The sequence below is a fragment of the Canis aureus genome, chromosome 4 (assembly GCF_053574225.1).
Source record: "Canis aureus isolate CA01 chromosome 4, VMU_Caureus_v.1.0, whole genome shotgun sequence".
NCBI classification, from domain to species: Eukaryota; Metazoa; Chordata; class Mammalia; order Carnivora; family Canidae; genus Canis; species Canis aureus.
The window spans coordinates 83,198,269-83,220,286 of record NC_135614.1 but is presented as its reverse complement, the minus strand read 5'-3'; the positions used below and the strand labels follow the sequence as shown (position 1 = coordinate 83,220,286).

The following is a 22,018-nucleotide window of genomic DNA, read 5'->3' as shown; positions in this document are numbered from 1 at the left end:
AAATGATGTGTTCTTGTAGAAATGCTATTGCATTTTATTCCTTGGGTAAAAATGATTTTATAATTTTAAACTATGTGTACTTCTGTAATTTTCGGTGTAGTCTTTGTCTTTATTTTGAGGAGGTGAAGTTTTTTTGTGATGTCTCTAATTTTTCATCACAGTGGTGCATTTTTTTCCTCTGGATATGTGTTATTTTTTATTGTAAGCTCAATTTACATGAGTTTTTTGTTGTTGTTGCTTATTGTTTGATTTAATGGAGACTTCTACAACTATTGGACAGTAATTTTTTTCTAAATAGTAGATTTAAATTTTAATTTTGCTCGGTTAACAACTCTGAAACATCTTATGTTAATTTCCATCTCTGGGACTTCTGTAAATCTGGGGGCAGAGTAAACTTTGATTCACTACATCCTGTACCGATATACAATATGCACAGATACACAACACCCATTATAGCCTGTTCTCTGAATAAAATAGAAATATGTCCTTTCCTTTCCCATATAAAGATTATTCAATATTTGAAGAAAACTCAACTCATTCCAAATATTGAATTTCTTAACGCTCTCATCATTGCTTCCAAAGTCACTGTGAGAGAGCATGTTTCAGAGAAAAGAATGGGAGCTGTTCTGTGTACCATATGCAGAATGGCTTTTGATTGGGATGTTTATAATTCTCTTTAAAAATTGATTATCCTTATCAACAAATTAGTTCATAGTAAAGACTCTTAGTCATTTTTAGAAGGATATTCATAGTGGACCCACATTTCAATTTTATTTATTATAATTATTCAAACCTAAGTGTATCTGGTCTAAAATGCACTTTTCTGATCCAGTATAACTTAATACTTAACCAATATAGGTTATTAACGAGTTTATTGATTCATTTTATTGGGGGTGGAATTAAAATTACCTTTAGAATATCTTTTTGTTAGAGAAATATATAACTGTCTCTCACTAGATGTAAAACTTGGCAACTATAAGCCAAGCTTTGTCATAAGTAATTTTCTCTGCCAAACTGGAAAACCTAAGACATTTTATGAATACTTTTTGCCTCTTCAATAATAGATATATGTGATATTATTTTAATATTACATATTTTATGAACTTTAAGAATCACTTTAAAAATTAATGTTCATAAACACAATTATATGGTAAATTACTACCGTTATAGTCATGTTCTTCAAGATCTGATGATAGGCTACTTGAAAGGACTCCTACAAAATCTACCTGTGCCCTGCAGCCCCTCAATGCAATCCTTTCCTTTGCATTCAGGATGCTTCAGAAGTGGAGGTGCAGGGTGGGTTAGGCACTGAGGAAAACAATCTCCTCTTTGAGTTAAACCATTCAGGACCTGTGTATCTATGTTCACTTTATGTGTCCTCAGAACCCCCAACAAACTTTTATCTTCACTTGACAGGTTTGTAATCCCAGCTACAGTCGTCTGTTGCCTCCATGTCTTTGTCTAGTGAAGGCTGGATGGTGTTGCATATTTGAGATCATTAGTCATAGGCAATATTTCAGTCTGTATTCAGGTTGACTGAGCTATGCCACTTAATGTCTCAAGTGACATAAGGAAAGTCATTTGAAAAGCATCTAAACAATAATGCCAATCTTAGGTTTGTGATAGGATTTAAATAATTGCATGTATATACAGTGCAATGCACTTGACACTCAGCGAGGACTTAAAAATGACATATGGATTAGTAAACATGGAGATAGAGACACAGCTGAAAATACAAATATCTGAATATACAAATATCTGAATAAAGGTATTTTTGTAGAGTAATCTGTACTTATGCTCATTATTACCTCTCCATCTGAAATATTTATCAAATTTTTATCTAGATGCAGTTTTCAAGTAATTGTTGGATGTCTGTGGGAGTTGTTCTGTGAAAAATCCACCCAGATGAATTTGGGGCTCAAAAAAATTAGTTGACCATGGCTGTGACCTGAATCTTGGTAATAAACTCAATAGATAGACCTGTTGGTGATTAGATGCACAGTGATATAGTCATAGTTACTTCGTCTGAGAACCACACACTTCAAGATTCATTTTTCTTACTGTTAAAGGCTATCAGAAAAGCATAGTTGATAAATTTTTTCCAAAATATTTCATTTTAAGTATTTAAAATATATAATTAATAGTTTTAGGAATTGAAAAGTTTCCTTAATTAGGTTGCATGAGGTCAAAGCTAAAAAAGTAAAAACTAGAAGATACAGTTGTTGCAAAGGAATTCTCTTCTTGAAATAGGGATGGAGACAAAAGGGAACCATGTAAAATACATGAAAATTAGTATCTGAATTTTCATCAGAGTGAAACTGAGTTGACCAACTATTGTACAAAACTACTTCATTTATCCTAAATTCATAGAGGAAAAATATTCTCTATATATGAAGTATTCAGATAACTTATGTTATTTAAATATATTGAATAATAAATAGTAAAATGTATTTCATTTTAGTCTGCATATTAGAAAAAATATGCTGAAGAATTTTATTTGTTCTTAAAAATTTATGGTCACATAATCAAAATTATTTTAGTCTAAAGTAGTAATTCTCCCAAAGGCTATTGAGGTTAATAGGACTATTTATCATCCTTTGGATTTCTGTGGATTTGGATTCATTTTATATACACTTTATGTCCCCTCCCCAGCTACTAGTTGACCAGTTGTCATTTCTTGGTATCTTCCATGATCCTGAATCTCATGATTTTTCCCTGACACTTTCCAATTTGTTGTATCTAATTTATCGTTGGCAGAAAAAAAAAAAAAAAAGAACAGAAGCTTGTAAAAATAAAAAAGTAAAAGTAAAGTGACTTTTGAGGAGACACCTGAGAAACTGCACTGAAATTGTGTGAGCTTTCGTATGTGGCTCTTTCAGGACTGAGATTGGCTGCTCACTGGCTTAATTCTGGAGAAGAAATTACTGCATTTTGGAGAGTAAACAGTGTGACATTACTTATTTGTATATCAGTTAACTGTTTGAAATTGTAAGTTTCTTTACTATTGCAAATTCAAAAGGGAGCTATAGAGCATGTTCCAGAACCCATTCTGGAAGGTGCACTTTGTAACTGAAATCTTATCATCTATTTTTTATGACTCATGATTAAGTACTATCATTAATTACCAAAAAATAAAAAATAATAGTGTATATACGGGCTGGAAGAGACATTAGCTTATGTTTTAAGATCAAGTTTCAGCCAGTTTAAAAAAAAAAAAACAAAACTAGCAGATGTTTTGTGAAGAACAAATTTTGGCTCACATTTATTTCCTGCCTCTGATACATTTTTCACCCCAAATTCTATATAAATCCTTAGAAAAGATGCACAATTGAACATAAAGAGCCAGATTATCTTGTATTACTTAAAATGTATTCCATTATCTTTACTTTTTTAATTTATTTTTTATTTTTTTTTATTTATTTATGATAGTCACACACAGAGAGAGAGAGAGAGAGAGGCAGAGACGTAGGCAGAGAGAGAAGCAGGCTCCATGCACCGGGAGCCTGACGTGGGATTCGATCCCGCGTCTCCAGGATCGCGCCCTGGGCCAAAGGCAGGCGCTAAACCGCTGCGCCACCCAGGGATCCCCATTATCTTTACTTTTAAATAATAGAATATGTATCAAAAATATCTATAATTTTACCTATACAGTAAGTCTTTATATTTCCCCACATTTAACAAATGCCAAGTAACATATTGTTGAAATTTTTCTCAGTAATAGATTATAAGCAGTACATTTGTGGACTATATATGTCTTGGTATTTGAATCTTGTTCACTTTTGTTACCTCACACTCTTTTCAGGTTTCAGTTCTATAAATGTCTGATAATTCCATATGTGAAAAAGACTTAAATATGTATTTTCTGCCTTCATATATCCTGTAATTTTTCCTGCTTAAAAGTGCTACGGTAAATACAAAAGTTGCAATTAGATAAAAACCATTTACTCAAGGAGATTAGATTTCTATACAAAATATTGCCTCACATATGTTTTTCTTTTCTAAATCATTTTGCCTCTAAGAAATTAAACCACAACTGAGATATGATTGCATTTCTTGTGATTTTTGACACATGCTGTATTTTGGAGTCATCGTCTTCCCACAAGCTAGAATTTGGTGTTAGCTATGTTTGTCTGCTTTCTTTCCATTGAAAGCAACAAAATATGAACACAACCAGCTGAAGAAACTGGAGGAACAATGCTATTTTGGGTGCATATTTAGAGAGTATTGTTGAATAAATAGAGTAATTCTAAGATTGCAGATAAATTTTGCTAACGAGGAACAACCAAAAGAGAAGTATTAAAAAGCATGCTGCATATTGACATCATGCAGTGCAGGTCACTGCTGAGCTCTCCCTTATTGAAATTCCACTACTGTTATATCCAGATATTATATTTTCTAGGTCTGCCTTGGAATTTTCTTTTTATTTTAACCAATCTCCTTGTTGTTTGCACTACATTCCGTGCTTGGCCCATTTCTCCTTTTGATCTAATGTGATCCTAGAGTAATGTAACACATGTGTTCCATCTACATACTGATTAATCTTCATAGATGTTTACATCCTTGAAAATGGGGATGATTTCCCACCAGCCTTTCCATCCATCTATCTTATTTTGACAGAAGATACTACTTGGCCATTAATATTTGTTAAATTAAACTAAAGGTAATTGAAATCGAGCTCCCAAATTCCTTTCTCTCCCTCTGCTTCAGACTTAAACATTGGACTGTTTATTGTCCGCTTGACACTTGACACTTCAATCTCAACTTATTCAAAGCATCTTCTGTCCCATCTTTCAAATCACACTCCAGACTTATGTTTGCTTTTCCACTCTCAGTTAAATTTAACATCTACACAATCGTCCCTCATCCTTTACCTACTTTCTGCACCTGGTAAACATCGGATCCTGGATATTTTAATTTCCATATCTCAATGTACCCCCCTTTCCAGTCACTGCTCTATCATAAATCAGACCCTGACATATTTCATATGCAATTACCTATAAATGATGTCCCAGCCTTTAGTCCTAAGTCATCTCAAAATTTCCCAGCACAAAACTATAAGATGTAAAGTATCTATCTTACTGTGTTGTCCCTATTCTAAAACATGTTTAAATAGCTGCCTGAAATAATTCAATTAACTGTAAGGTGAATTTAATTTGTTCTCCAGGACCTGGTTAGTAAAATTGCTGAGTGTTGGCTCTAAGGTCAGGTTACCTGGGTTTCATTCCATCTCATCTGCCATTAACTTTGTGATGTTGTGCAAGGTATATGACTATTATAAGCCTCTTTTCCCTCTCTGTAAAACTGGCATAATAATAGGATCCCTCATGGAGTTGTTTTGAAGATTTACTGAATGATCCATGTGAAGTGCTTAGAAGAGTTTCAACTGCAAGAAACCACTAAATAAATGTCAGCGCTTGTCATTTTCACTCTTTGATTAGGTAGTCTTCTTGGCTTTGTACCTTTTATTCATCCTTAAAAGCTCAGATATAGATCAGCTTCACAAAGACTGGAAACATATATATTGTTTTATAATACATGCAACATCATATTAAAAAATCTCTTTAAGGATCTCTCAATCCCACTGAAGGGGCAGGGAATAAATCTACTTAATCTCCATGTCTCTTACACCCAGAAGCGTGTTAGTAAATTGAGGTGTATTTTTTTTTTCTTAATGCTTCCTGAACAGAACTAAAATGATTCTATATTTCCTAGTCTTCAAGTTTCAAGACAAAAATAGAGCCTGGAAAGAATCACAAACATTTTGAAATTCTTTTCTCACTCTGAAAGTTCCATCCTCTTTCAAGTCATTATGAAATAGAGGATATTACCTTTTCCTCTGAAAAATGGTGCTTTTAGATATTTTATGGTATCAGCCACTTTATCCATATGTATCATTATCTGGTGGCATTTTGTGCCACCACAGTTACCCAAAGCAGCAGCTGTGCTGCTGAAACCAATACTACTGCAAATACATTATGGAATCCACACTGATTTTTTTAATGTTTGATCTAGACAGTACCAATATTTCTCCCTAAAATGATACTGATACTTTGAACTGATGAAGTCAATGAAACTAGAAAATTCCTGTTCACTACTACGTGTGTGTGTATGTGTGTGTATGTGTGGCAACCCACGTGCCATCTCACACACTATGGATTATTGAAGACCGGGAAGAAAAGGAGAGAGAAGCATGAAGCAATCATGTAAGATATTTATATTTAAAATTCTATCCATGTTCCTTGAGCCAAATTGAAATTTTTTACTACAAGAATCCACAGTTCTTTCTGCAAATATAGCATTGTTGGACCAACCCCCTTTCACACAGGTTCATGCTGTAATTCAGGATAAAGAGAAACTTTGCTCAGATAAGAAGCACTGATTAATAGAACACACATGATTAGAACTATCATACTTGGATCTCAAGCTCAATATTTAGCTAGAAATACAACATGGGAATTTAATGACATAGCTATTGTACAAATTCTAGTCACAAACTATGGTCTTTATTATTTGTGAGACACAAAGAAGGAAAGAACAAATCTGTACTGAGTTAACTTATATTTTTGGAAGAAAACGAATGTGTAAGAGGTAAAATTAAGAATTTAACGTTGTCTGTGATAAGACCTAAAATAATGAAAGCAGTAAATTGCATGGAACTTAAGAAGAAGTATATTTCTTTTCTTTTTTAAAAAAATATTTTATTTATTTATTCACAAGATATATATATATATGTCTCTCTCTCTCTCTATATATATATATATAGAGAGAGAGAGAGAGAGAGAGAGAGGCAGAGACACAGGCAGAGGGAGAAGCAGGCTTCATGCAGGGAACCCGACGTGGGACTCCATCCTGGGTCTCCAGGATCACACCCTGGGCTGAAGGTGGCTCTAAACCACTGGGCCACCGGGGCTGCCCAAGAAGAAGTATATTTCTGAAGAGCATGTATAAATGGTAGTAAGTAGTGTAATATGTTGTACTCATAAATTTAGGAAAATAGAGCAAAATGCAGTTGTATTGAGCCTCTGAACTAATGCTATTCTTTTTTTTTTTTAATAGATTTTATTTATTTAATCATGAGAGTCACAGAGAGGCAGAGACTTAGACAGAGAGAGAAACAGGCTCCATGCAGGGAGCCTGATGTGGGACTGGATCCTGGAACTGTGGGATCACATCCTGAGCCAAAGGCAGATGTCCCTCAACCATTGAACCACCCAGGCGACCCATGAACTAATGCTCTCCTGTTCTGAACAGTCCAATGCATGGTCAAAAACGACCTCAATTTATACAAATCAGAAACATCCATATTTGGACTGAGAAGAGAAAATACTTATACTTTCAAATAAATATACATATTTCTAGTTAACAATCATATCATTCTAAGTATTTGGGGGAAAAGTTCAGAATAAGTTAAAATTCACAAATTGTTTTCTGGTATAACAATTTTCAGACATACTCAGATATACTTTAATAGGAAGTGTTTCCAACTCAGTCTAACTCAGTAAGTTTTTCATTTGCAAATAAATTTGAGTCCTTTCAGCCTTGACTTAAATTGTAGATAAAATAGTTTTGTGCAACATAGAATAAAGGGCTTTTAAGAGGCTTAGAACATTTATAGATAGAAAATAGCTCATGCAAAGCATTGCGATGAGATAAGTGTAAAGAATTCAGAACCATACAGATTAATTTTCCCTTAAAATACAAATTGAATATGGAACTATGAGAAAAGCTACTTGGGAGAATAAAAGTAGATCACAAAATATTTTAAAAAGTATTTTCAAATATTACCCACGTATTGCTTTTAATGAGATAACTTAAGTGGACTTACCTAAGCATGTACTGTGTTTTAACTTCTAGTGCTGACTGTCAAATGATCATTTTTTAATGGTATAATGGTATAATGTTTCTTAAATAATTACAATTGATCCTGAAAATTTTGTTATTGCCTCCAACTTGCGTAAGTATTCCCCAAAAGCTTCGATTATTTTCAAAATATGTAGGTACAAAGACTAAGTGAAGACAGAACAAACACATTATAGAAAGCAATATGCTAAGATGGTCTATTCCTGATTAATAAAGGCATAGTGGCAGCCCCTTGTATCTTGCTCTGTTGACTATTTCTTCTTTTATATAGCCCATTGTCTCCTTAAAATTCGCCCTTACAGTAAATATACTCAGTTTCCTTAATATCAGTGAAAACATATGCTCCAGCAGATGCACCGCTTAGCTATGTTTCAAAATCCTGAAAGAGTCAGCCACAGTTGTTGTCTATACTTTCTCCTTATTCTAATTCAATTATGCTTTGGCTCCATACTCTCCTCCTAAATTTACATTTAAGAATAATTTTGGGGTACCTGGGAGGCTCAGTCAGTTAAGTAAGCATCCAACTCTTGGTTTCCACCCAGGTCATGATCTCAAGGTCCTGGGATAGAGCACCAAGTTGGGCTCCCTGTTCAGCAGGGAATCTGCGTGCCCCCCTCTCTCTCTGCCTCTCCTGCCAATTGTGCTTGCTTTCTCTCAAATACATAAGTAAGGTCTTAAAAAAAATAAAATACATTTATTTGGGAGCCACTAAAAGAATTCCTTTTGCCTTGAATTCTGAAAATATTCAATATTGAATTATTTTCTAGAAATGCAGCAGTTAATGAATTTAGATAATTATTTTAGAAGCCTTTCTTTAAAAAAAATCTGTAGCAGGCTTAGTTAAGTTTTACTATGAACTTTTTGTTTTGCTATACTGTTTGAATTTGATCATTACATGGCAGGTACACTTTGAGATAGACATTTTGTTTATCTAAAAACAAGGCACAAGCAAATATAAAATAATTGAAAAAGTGGATTTGGATATAGTCATGGATTTTTATGCATAAATATTGGTGACCATATGAGGTAAATCAAGTGATTGATTTTTTCTATACATTTCATTTATTGGGAACTGACTCTAAATTTTGTTCCTATGCTAATTAACTCAATTACTCAGCTCTTCTTAAAAGAAAATCAAACAAAAATAGACACAAAGAAAATAAAAATATACAAAAATGAATGACTAAAATCTCTGTAGCAGAAAACTTTTTCAGCAGTTCCACAAACATGATTGCCTCCTTTCTACCTCAAGCACACAGAAGTACTAGATTACAACATAATGGTTAAAAGAGCAGTAAAATAAAAAGAATAATATCTTGCTGTAAAAATAAAACCATATAAGTTATAGAAAAAAGAAGTAAAGTTGATTAGTTATTGATCAGAAATTGATTAGAAATCACTGAGCATGTAGACTCATTTATGAACATAAAACAGCTGTTCCAAAGCTCAGTTACATTCTCATCATTTTAACTTTGAATTTTGAGAAAGTCTTAATTTTTTTTTCAAAATGACCTCTACCCTTATATTTTATTAAAAGAGCAAACATCATGAATTAACCCAGCAGCTTACGTGGATTGCAAAAATAACATGATTCAATGTGAAAACAAGAAACTGTCTACACATCTCTGAGTAGTAAATTGTATCATACAATGCATACGGGAGTCATACTGAGCAACAGACTCTCATACTGCACAAAAAGTATTTTAATTATGTTTAAAATCCAAATTTGTCTTTAAAATGACTCATAGAAAGGATTCTCAAGTCAAAATGAACACTCCAATTAGGCAAGCATCAGGAAGCTACATTTCAGCTATTTAATACACAAAGAGATATCGTTTCACCAGTCAGTTCCTTCTAATGTCTCCATTCTGGAATCGTACAGATTCCTGGGCCTACCTAACACTCCCCATTCCACCACTTCTTCAGATCATGAAAATGAAGAACACCAGAAATCTTGCTGGCCACCAGAAATCTGTTGATATGATGTTGTACAAACCATACATTATGTTGGTTGACCATCTGCAGTTATTAAACCAGGTGGTAACTGGTTGGGAAATGTTTCCTCTGTAAGTTCTTTGCTTTGTCCATCTGTAGCTATGATTGTTCCCCCAATCCTTTTGTCTCCTTTTATAACCTCTCTGAATTCCTGAAGATATAGTTTCAGAGGTTCTACAAGATTATGGAAGCCTCAGACGTGGCAGAAAGAATATCTTCTCCATGGAATGTCCTCCATTTCTCTTGATGGCATCTTTCACTTGCTTCAGATGTTATAAAGCTGATGAATTCATTTATATTCCTGAACGCGTTCTTCGGCATCTTTTGTAATCTTTCCCGTTTGAGGTATGGCATTTTTCATCATTTTGCTACATTTGGAATTGGAAGATATGTATCTTGTTCTCTGAAACTTTCTCTTGAACCATTTATATCTTCATGATCATTCATGCTGTCCAGAGTATCATCATGAGGCTGTATAACATACTGACTTCCTCCAACATAGTCTGCAGGAATGTGTGGTTGAGAAGCATGTGCCGTAGCACAGTCACCATCCATCTCCAATTGGTTGGCTCCCGTCTCCAATCAGCTGTTTGGCTGGACAGAAAATGTCTGCGAAGGAACCAGTCCTGATGTGGGACTCCCAACTCTTACTTTGTTTCATATGCTGTTTTTTTTTTTTTTTGAGGAGTAGTGAGAAGAATAGTCTAAAAATATGAGGAACAATTCCAAATTGATAAATTATTTGATGTATCATTTGAAGCGAAATCATTTAAACTAAAATAAGTAAACAAAAATAAATTCTAAAAAAAATATTACTTCACTTCTGAAGTGCCGAGTGCCTGTACCATGTTGGATTCCCACAATGTATCACAGTCCTCGCTCTACATCCTTGCCAGCATTTGGCACTGTCAGTGTTCTTGATTTTGGCCATTCTGAAAGTTTGTGTAGTGGTATCTTATGGTCTTAATTTTCATTTTCCTGATGACCTATGGGGGAAGGCCATCTTTTCATATGCTTATTTGCCATCTGTATACCTTCTTTGGTGAGGTGTCACTTAAGATCTTTACCCCATTTTTAAATCAGATTGTTTATTTTCTCAGTGTTTAATTTTAAGAGTTCTGTATATTTTGGATAATAGTCCTTCCTTAGATGTGTATTTTACAAACATTTTCTCCAAGTCTGTGGCTTGTCTTCTCATTCTTTTGACATTGTCTTTCTCAGAGCAGACCTTTTTAAACGAATTTTAACAAAGTTCATAGATTATTTGATGGACCATGCCAGTAGTGTTGGATCTAAAAAAAATCATCATCATACCCAAGGTATCTAGGTTTTCTTCTATATCAACTTCTAGGAGTTTTATAGTTTAGTATTTTATAATTAGGTCTGTGATATGTTTGTTGTTAATTTTTGTGAAGGGTATGAGGTCTGTGCATAGATTCAGCTCTTTGCATGTGAATGTTAATTTTTTTCAACACCATTTGTTGAAAAGACTCTATTTTCTCCATTGTATTGTCTTTGATTCTCTGCCAAAGATCAGTTGACTGGATGTATGTGGTCTATTTCCCAGATCTCTATTCTATTCTAATGATATGTCTGTTCTTTCACCAATATCATACTCATCCTAATTACTGTGGCTTGATAGTAAGTCTTGATGATGGGTGGTATCAACCTTCCAACTTTATTTTTCTCCTTCAACTAAGTAAGTTCTTTATAAAATATAACTTTATAAATTTATCTTATAAGCGAATTTTGAGAAAAATTAATCCTAATAGATAGTGATTTTTGTGAAAAAAAGGTGGCAAATACTCATCACCATAAGGATGAAAGACAGAACAACACATTTCAGCCATTTTTAAAAATTTTTTTGAGAATTTGAGAGGAAAATAATTGTAACAATAACAAATTTAAATTTCTCAGGGTGGCATTGGGGAATTCTAGTATAAATATAATGAAGGACTTAATAAAGGCAAAAAAGGCTTGTAAGGATAAAAAATTATATAAAAATATAGAAAAGTATAGAAAAAATTCACTATGATGGCATACTTAGAAAGAGGTGAAATGAATGGAAAATAATAGAGGTGAAATGTAGAGGTCGCTTTTAGGCAATAGGCTTGAGCATTTCATAATGTTGCCATACCTCCTCATCTTCCCTCTTAAAAAAAACAAAAAACAAAAAGCAAAAAACAAAACAAACAAACAAAAAAAAAACACCCATTGCCTCCTTGTAGACAGTCTCTCCTCTGCCGCCCTGCCCATCGCTACCCTGAGGTAGATTCAATAAACTTCTATTGCCTTTGTTCAGGGGAATCCTTTCACCTCCCACACCACTGGCTTCCACTTATCATCGTCCCATTTTTGGGGGCCCCCATCCAATCTGGGAGACACCACATGGTTATGACTGTACATTTAGTCAGTCTAACTTTATTCTCATGTTTGGACACAAGTTTAGAGAAGTTAAACTTTCTTTTAGCACAGTGGTTGAAAGGAGATATGGTTCTACTTGGGAGGGTCAACTAAGGCAACAAGTGCCAAGATTCCTGTTAAGGACTACGGGAAACAAGAGCAAAGAAAAAAATCAGATTCTCTTACTTCCTGCAACCCATTGACAAGTCCTTGAAACAGGTAGTGTGACGTTCCTCTAAGAACATAGCTGCCTTGACGTTAACACTTTGCTAAGGGGAAAAGGCAATCTTCTTAGCTTAACATTATCCTGAGCCTCCAGGATTCTATGTGTCTCCTTTAAAATGCAGAAATTCCTTTGGAAACTTCCTTAATTCCTACCCTCCCCCCATGATATGTATTAACAATCACCCCAAGCATATGCCCCACAGATATACAACTGAAGGGTCTCATGACTCAGGTTTTATTAGACAATAATAAATGACCTTTTCCTAAGAATAGCTAGCCCCCTCAGGGTCCTGGAAACCTTGCTTCCAAATTCTTTAGACACTTACACTATCCATAAGCCCCTCTCAACTTGAAAGTATATAATCAGTCACTGGTCACAACCGCAGTGCAGCTCTTTTGTCCACAAGTCCTATCTCCGTGCTTTAATAAAACCACTTTTTTTGCACTAGTGATGTCTCAACAATTCTTTCTTGGCCATCCTCTCCAAACCCCAACATTTCCGCATCACACTATAATACGATTTTGTTTGGAGTTGGTTGCTTTCTTTGCTTGTTTGTGCTTTTATGGCCCAGTTTGATGCCCTGACTAAAGGCCAGGTCACTTTCCCTTTTTGAACAGCTTATTAAATACATACCGCAATCACTTCCCTTATTGGGCTTTTCTAGATTGGAATTCAAGTATTAGCCCAAGGACCAAGCACCAGGCAACCAGGGGCAGTCCCTGTACCCCAGGATACACCGAAGTTATTTAAATTAGCCAATCCCATAGAGAATGATATTTGCTGTGAGCTTTTCGTAGATGGCTTTTAAGATGCTGAGGGGGGCACTTGACGGGATGAGGACTGGATTGTTATGCTATATGTTGGCGAATCGAACTGCAATAAAAAAAAATATATATATACAAAAAAATTTGCCAGTCCTTAGGGAATCTGGGAAAGCTGAATAACAGGAGTCGGCCTGTTGTATATCAGCTTGCTGTTACCGTAACCAGAGGCAAGCCATGCATGGCCCTGTCTGGCAGCCTTTTTGTTTGGAGCTTGTACTAGAGAGTTCTACTTTCTAACTACTCAAGGGTCATTGTGTCCTGTCCCACTATCAAAAGAATCTTTAAATCTTATGAAACAAGGAGGGACACTTTGACACATACCAAATGAGTGCAGTGAGTGTCACTCTAAATTGAAAAAAAAAAAGAGAAAGAAAGAAGAAAGAAAGAAAGAAAGAAAGAAAGAAAGAAAGAAAGAAAGAAGAAAGAAAAACATCTAGTCCCACAGGTTAACAGAATAATAGGGATGAGTATAGAAATTGATAGTAACATAATAACATTCTTTAGAAAACACTATTATAAAGACAATAGAGGATATACTATGATTAGATGTCTATATGGTATTAGTTATTTCAAAGGAAAAGGGAATTTGGGATAGGAAATGGGGTGGCTACTGACTATGCTCACGATGTTTTACCCACATATTGCACTAGAGGGACATAAAAACCTGACTGTTCTAATGACAATGATTGATTAGTGAGTTCGTTATAAATTCTCAAGGTAACTGAAATCAATCAGATTATTGGACTTCTGTGTGGACATAGACCAGTTTAGTCTTTAGCATGGAAATGACGACTTAATATTCTGAAATTATATTTAAAATTTATTTTTTCAGTAATGTTCTTACCCACAGAAATTACAGTCTTCTATACAAGAATTATTAATATTCTCACATGTTGAACTTTGGACTTTGCCGTTTCATCTAATCCAGGTCTTCTTACATCTGTTCCACCATTTCAAAGATTTTGGTCTATAAGACATTTGAGTAAATTATTAGTTTCCCGTTTTTTGTCACATAGGCAATGATCTGCTACAGAATTTTTTTTTTTACTAGATTACTGAATTTTATCATGTTTTAGTTGAATCTACTTTGGAACAAATACATCTGCCTTATTATTAATGCCTATTTTTCAACACCCGTTTTCTTTTTTGCTCATTTCATCAGGTGTTTTTCTCCATTAACTTTTTATATGTATTAATATGAGTATAAACTCTCCTAGATCTTCTCATAAAATAGCAACTGTTAAGTGTTTTCAGATCTCATAAAATTGTTTTTTATACAAGATTTTGAATTGTTCAGCTCCCTTTTGAGGTTTTCCTTGAACTTCAGAGTGTATTTTTAAGATTGTAAAACAGTTGAAATTAACTATGTAATATAAAAATAACAAGTTGGTTCTTTTTTAGATGTATTCCCCACTTTTAGTTTGACATAAAAGGTGACTATCAAACAAATATATTGCTTATGTATTCTCTGCCTGTATTAGGAATGCAGCTTCTTCCCCAAAAATTAGACAAGCAAAAGACACAATAGATAACCCATTCAGAAGAAACACAATCTATTCACAGAATAAACAATGGTTATTATTGATGCAGTGGGCTCTGCGGATTTGACAGTGCAGACTTCTATAAGAATATCAGCTTCACATAATGGAGAACATATGCTAAAAATTCTAGAGAATTCTGAAACCTCCAAACCTGACGTTGAATATTAGCTACCCATGTGGTTTCTTTGCCCACAGCCCAGCCTCCGTGCATAACCTTGGAGATGTGTCAAGTGCTTTAAGTAATTTCTCTTACCCGGCCCCATTCAATATTGATAGTGAAATTAGTTATTTTTAAAATTGAATCCAGTACCCTTTTAGATGCCATCATCTTTCATCCATGTTGTCCATCTTTCTCTTTATTGTGGTCATTTTTACAATCCACTTATTTCAACCACAGTATCTGGAATATTTGTCAATCTTCTCTTCCTGTCTTTTTGGTCACTATCCACATCCTGCCTTTACATATATCCTGCTATTCTATTTTGTGTAAAAGAACCACTGAGAATACTGGTGATATTAATGTCACACGGAGCAGGTTAGCCGTCTTATAATTTGAACAGCTGAACTTTTCAATGCAACCAATAAATGAATTAGATTCAGACTGGATTGAGAAGCTAGAAGTAAACTTTCAACAGAAAAAAGGAAAAAAAAAACAGAATAATAATGTGTGAAATAATTGTTTGTAAAAATCTAAGGAAGTACATTTTAATATAGAGATGAAGTAGATCATTTCCTAGTAAAATATAGTTTAATAAAAATTGACCTCATTCAACATAGAAAACTTAAAAGAATTTCAATAGAAAACTCAGTAAGAGTTATTGATCAATTATCTCCCCCCAATACTTCTGTATTACTTGGGTGTAGGTAAATGCTTTCTAACCGTCTATCAAAATTCAGATGCAATAACAAAAGTATTTACAAATTAGAAAACCAAAAAGTCATGGAAAACAGAAGTTATAATAAGCAAACCAAAAGACATAAAACAAACTGGAGAGGAGATGTTTGTGACATATATTACATATAAATGAATATATTCATTTCATATTTTACAGCTACTTCCTATTTATTTATAGTTAATCTCATTCACATACATATATAATACCATATATAATTTATTGGCTCTGCCTCTCTAGAGAACCCTTACTAATATAATCCTTCCTAGATTTCTTTTTTTTTCTTTTGTTTTTTCTTCCTAGATTTCTACTAATAAAAAAATAAATTGAAAGTTTACTCAAAGGACATATTTCCCAATATAATTTTCACAACTGGCCAAGGTGAGTCTAGGAGGAAATGGAAAAGAAATGGGTATCCTATAGAACAGAGGCCAAAGCCATAGTGTATGATGAAGTGGGGAACTATCCCAGGGAGCAGAAGCAGGGTTGAATCAAGGGATACATGTTACTCCTGGTATGGGATATCTGGCAATAATTTCCTAGTAATTTCAAAATTACCTACTAATTTCAGTGGTAACAATTACCAATGAAAAATTGCTATGGAACAGTATGTCTATGTTCTTATCATTCTTCTATGTTTCAAACAGTAGTGTTTATAGAGTTGTTTACTACTGTTTCGGGGTATTGAGGATGGTGTCTTGTTCTTTTGAGCTTGCACATCTCCAAATCAGTAGGAGCTGTGTCTGGACCTGTGTAGATGACACATAGACTAATACCGATGCGTGATAAATGAGATGATTGGGGTTTCTGGAATAGGATGAAGACTATTTTGTAATGTGGAGAGGCATGAATAATTTCAGCTGAGGTCTGACTATATGGCATATTAATGTCTCTGGTTTCTGACCCCTCCCTGGGATCCTACTGTTTGCCATATAAAATTTTAGTGCCCTTCCACTTTGACTATGGCCTGGTCTTATGACTTGTTCTGGGGATGGACTATTGACCACATGTGATGTAAGCACAAGCTTGCTTTATTTATTTATTTATTTATTTATTTATTTATTTATTTATTCATTCATTCATTCATTCATTCATTCATTCATTCATGAGAGACACAGGCAGAAGGAGAAGCAGGCTCCATGCAGGGAGCCCGATGTGGGACTCGATCCCAGGTCTTCAGGATCATGCCCTGGGTTGAAGGTGGCGCTAAACCACTGAGTAACCCAGGCTGCCCAAGTACAAGCTTTAAAAAAAGGGCTTACACATTATGCTTGTGCAATTACTCCCTACCATTGCTGTGAGATGGACATTCTCAAGATATCCCAGTCATTCCAGGAAGGAGGAAGAGAAACACATGAAACAGAATCGAATTATCCCAATTGTCTGAGCTATCATCATCCTAGGATATTTGTCAGACAGCTAATTCCCAGGTTTGATCAAATTCACCCAAGTTCAGCAGAGCCATCTGGTTGACCTCCTTAGATGTTTTCTCAATATGTTTATTTTGTTAAGTAACTGAGGTTTTGACACTATTTTTTAAAGATTTATTTATGTATTTGAGAGAGAGAGAGAATCTTCAACAGACCCTGCACAGAGTACAGAACCCAAAATGGGGCACAATCTCACAACCCTGAGATCACAACCTGAGCAGAAACTGAGATGCTTAACCAACTGTGTCACCCACATGCCCCAATACAATTTTTTAATGAGTAATCATCATATATTTATGTATGAAAACTTATTCTTACATCAAATCATACTGCATTATTTGAAAAGCTATTAGCTAGTAACTTTTGTCATTATTCCAAGCATTACGTAAGTAATTCGATTTTGAACTACTGTGTGTTCTGTTTCATTTTAATTAACTTGTATCATATATTGACTTCAGAAAATAACCAATTTTAAATGACTGTTAGTTTTTAGATAGTGTATCTCTTGCCATTTAAGTGTACAAAGTAATGAACTTTAAATAGAAAAAAGTTACCCAAGCGTAAAATCATTTAGCAAAATATTCATATAACCATAGATATTTTTGTTTCTTAGAAAAGGTCATTTGACTATAAATATGACATTTTTGGAAGTGAGACTGTGGTAAAACAAAATCAATTTTAAACCATTTATCACACAGCGATAAAAGTCCATGTTTATCTTCATTCTCATTATCAGTTTATTCAGTCATGTCTGTGTAATTATTAGATCTGCATATGATTCTTCTTGTTTTTCTGGGCAATTAGCTTTTTTCTGCATACTGGTGCATGAGATATGGACTTTTAAAAAAAATGACATTGAACTGTGTAGTATTTTAGTGAAAACTCTGTGTTTAGAGATATGGAGCATATATTCTGTTTGCATTTGATGAATGTGTATAGTTTTGAGTTTTTATTTCATCTTTCACATTACATTAGAACATGGATTCACGACATATTTATTGTATACTTTCTTTAGACCAAGCCCCATGCTAAGAATATAAAGGAAAATTCTTTTTTTTTTTTTAATTTTTATTTATTTACTCATGATAGTCACAGAGAGAGAAAGAGAAAGGCAGAGACACAGGCAGAGGGAGAAACAGGCTCCATGCACCGGGAGCCCGATATGGGATTCGATCCCGGGTCTCCAGGATCGCGCCCTGGGCCAAAGGCAGGCGCCAAACCGCTGCGCCACCCAGGGATCCCTATAAAGGAAAATTCTGATGAAAGATATGGTTTCTACACATTTCTCCCGACACATTATCCAATTGAAGCAGCCAAGTGACAATTCTCCTGTCATCAGAAATATTTAGGAAGAAACACAAAAATCCTCTGACTTAGAGGGAGCCATGTCCATTACTAAGGCATTTCCTTTCAAAGTGCTGTCCCAAAATTAGAATTAGTTTCTAATTAGGCCAGTTTCTGTAGTTCACTACAAACTCTAATATTAGTTTCTAAATATTAGGCCAGTTTCTGTAGTTCACTACTAACCAAGTAGTAGGGAGAGGCAGTAGGGTCCTTTCTTCAGATACCACAAATATTATTTGTGACTTTCTTGAGTATTAAAATAGGAAGCATATCCTCTGCCCTCAGCTGTGTATCCTAGTTGCCAATTCTGGAGTGATAAGAAAATGTGCTCACCACTCATGATTATACAAAATAGTGAAATTTCATTCTTTGTAAAATTGGATGGATGCTGACATCAGTTTTTTTTTTTTAATACAAAGAGATTCAACTAAAAATAAATAGGATAAAATCAGGTGTTAGCATGGAGTTATACACGCATATGCATGCGTAAAGACAGCATATTAGTTTTCTATCACTGCTATTATAAATTACCACAAATTTAGTGGTTTAAAACAGCATAGATTTAATATCCTATGGTGTTTCAGGTGAGTGGTCTAACACAGGTCTCACTGGGTTAAAATCAATGAGTATGTAGAGCTGCATGCCTTTTTGGAGGCTTTAAGGAAGAGTCCAATTATTTGGTTTTTCCAACTTCTTGAGGTCACAACATTTCTTGGCTCTTGGCTCAATCACATCATCTTCAAAGCTGGTGATTAATTAATGAATCTTACTGATTTCCTTCTATAGCTCTCCATCACCATAGCTATGACTATGGCTCCCCCTGATGACAGTTGGGATTGATTCTTTGCTTTTAAAAATTCATGTGATTAGCTTGTGACCACAAGAATAATCTGAGATAATTTTGCCATCTCAATTTTAATCTTAATTTTAGGTGCAATCTTAATCACATCTACTAAATCCCTTTTGACATGTCAAGGTAACATATTCACAGGTTCCAAGGACTAAGACATTGGCATTATGCGGGACCATTATTCCACCTACCATAGACTGTTAAAGAAAACAGTGATTTTTCCACCCAAAACATCAAACTGCAGTGCAGAACTAAAAAAAAAAAAAAAAAATTAAAAAGAAATGGGGGGTATCTGTCCCAGACCTACTGCCTTAGGTCTTCAGTGCTGGGTCTTCATATGTTCATTTTAAATACTTCTGAGCATCTACTAATTGACAGGAGTGAGTCCAAAAATATGATAAAGTTTAAATAAAGGCAATATTTTTAAGAGAAAACACATAATAAATATATCACATTATGCCACTCAAAATATTTTTCCACTCTAATTCAAATTGCTATGAAAAATCGTATGATGTGGTCACACAAACATGCATATATATATCCCTAGACTTAACATATGCGCATGGATCTTAAAATATAAATCCAGTGCCTCTGCAAAAATGCAAATGTGTCACATGTTTCGAGATTTGCATATGTAACAGGAGCTGTTCTGACAGTGGAATGAAAATTTGGACTTGTCTCTGGGTATAGATGAAATGTTACCATCATACCCTTCCAGATACCCATTTCTGTGAGAATATAAGCATGAGAACTTCAGTGTTTCACTGAAATACAGAGGGGAGATTGGATATGAAGAAACCCGCAATAAGGACTTGGAGAATGAAGGGGGGCATGTGATAAAATCTATCCCACTTCTATGCCATATAGCTGTATAGTTGAGCCCTGACAGTGTCATGGGTAGAAGTGCTATGGGCGGAAGATGAAGGATGTAAAGGAAAGTATAGAAGAGAATGTCATCTTTAGGAAAATGACTGTATTTAAATCTTAGCTTCAAAACCCCTAGCTGTTTAACACAAGATACATCACATAACCTTTAGTTTGTACTTCGTTACTCTCACCTGTAAATGACACAATAACTTTACCTATTGGAGTGGAAACAACTAGTAACATGAAGCCTCAATAGCTAGGTAAATTGGTACTTCTTGCACCTTGATGGGAAAAATAAGTTGAGTAAAATTATGTATAAGCAGCCCATTAAGAAGTATCCGGGTGAAAAAAATATGACTAAGAGAATTGCTTTTCCACACATGTCTGATTGTCTCAATGTACCTTGGGAAAGAAGAGAATAGAACAGAAAGGCAAGGAAACAAATTATATTGGAAATTATGTCTAGCACAGAGCTCCAGTATGGTTACCAGCACATGGTACTGTCTAGAAACGAGTAACATGGAAGCAAGGGAATTCTTTCAAAGGAATTATAATGCCAGTGAAACTAGCAACTGGAGATCAAATATATTTTGACCATACGTGTTTTAATAAACTCAAGTTCACAAACTTGCACGCATGGGAGGCCATCCCTGGAAGTCTTACCGACCCCAGAGGTAGCTCTCTGCCTCAATATTCCCTTTATGGGTCTTCAGAGGAAGGGACAAAGGATGTCCCAGAAAGCTGAGCAAGGGTTCCAAAAGACAATAGGCAAGAGACTTTTTTTTCAGAGAGCAGAATTGGATCATAATTGAGGATCTTTCCAACTCCAGTTGGCAGAGTTTTACCTTCGCTCTGGAATATCTCCGTACTTCACTTTCAGAATGGAGAAGTTAATTGCAATGCTCTTGCTCCTACTCTACCTCGTGCATTGTATAAGCAGAGAGCAAATTGCTCTTGTCTTCTTGGCTCATATAGTCTAGTATCATAGTTCCATCTAATTGGATGTGGATGCTTGTGGAAACACCTTGAATCTTCATCAGAGAAAGAATGAACATATTCTATGTGCAAAAAAAAAAAAAAGAGTGATAGAATTGGTATTTGATGAATCAAAGGGCAAACTGGGATAGAGACTGGCAGCACAGGACACAGATCATTTTCCCCATACTCAATGGCTGGCTCTTTTCTGAGGCATAATCACGTGACAATGTTAGAACCCGTGGAATGAGAACAGAGTCTGGTCTATCATAGCTTCCCGAGGGCGAGCCATTCACCTCCTCAGCTGCTGACTGAATATTGACGCCCATAACAGCATTGTGTTGAAGTGGGAAGAACTTTCATCAGCCTGGTTTCTAGAACACAGTGGATGGGGTTGAGTCCTAATCAGGAAACCCTCATTTAGACTTCACATGAATAAGATTAAATTTGATTGTGTTCAGTAAACCACTGATATTTGGGGCCTTATCTGTTATAGGAACTCACATTATTTTAACTAATTACTCTGCCTTATGGGGCTGTTGAGAGAATTACATGAGCTAATTTATGTAAATCCTGAGTAGTTCTTACACTTATTAAAATGTATGTGATATTTTACAACTTGGGGCATATGCAGTGATGCTTTGGTTTGTCAGTGAAATGTAAATATTTCCCTAAGAATCCTAGGGGTGCCTGGGTGGCTCAGTCTGTTAAGCAACTGACTTCAACTCAGTCACAATCCTGAGGTCCTGGGATCCTGGGATGGAGCCCAGTGTCAGGTCCTCTGCCCAGCAGGGCATCTGCTTCTCCTTC

At 35.0% G+C, this 22,018-nt stretch overlaps 1 pseudogene; it reads right to left on the bottom strand.

The window, feature by feature from the left end:
* Window positions 1-9,782: 9,782 nt before the first annotated feature.
* Window positions 9,783-21,537, bottom strand: LOC144311751 (nuclear transcription factor Y subunit beta pseudogene; annotated as a pseudogene).
* Between the last annotated feature and the right edge of the window lie 481 nt (window positions 21,538-22,018).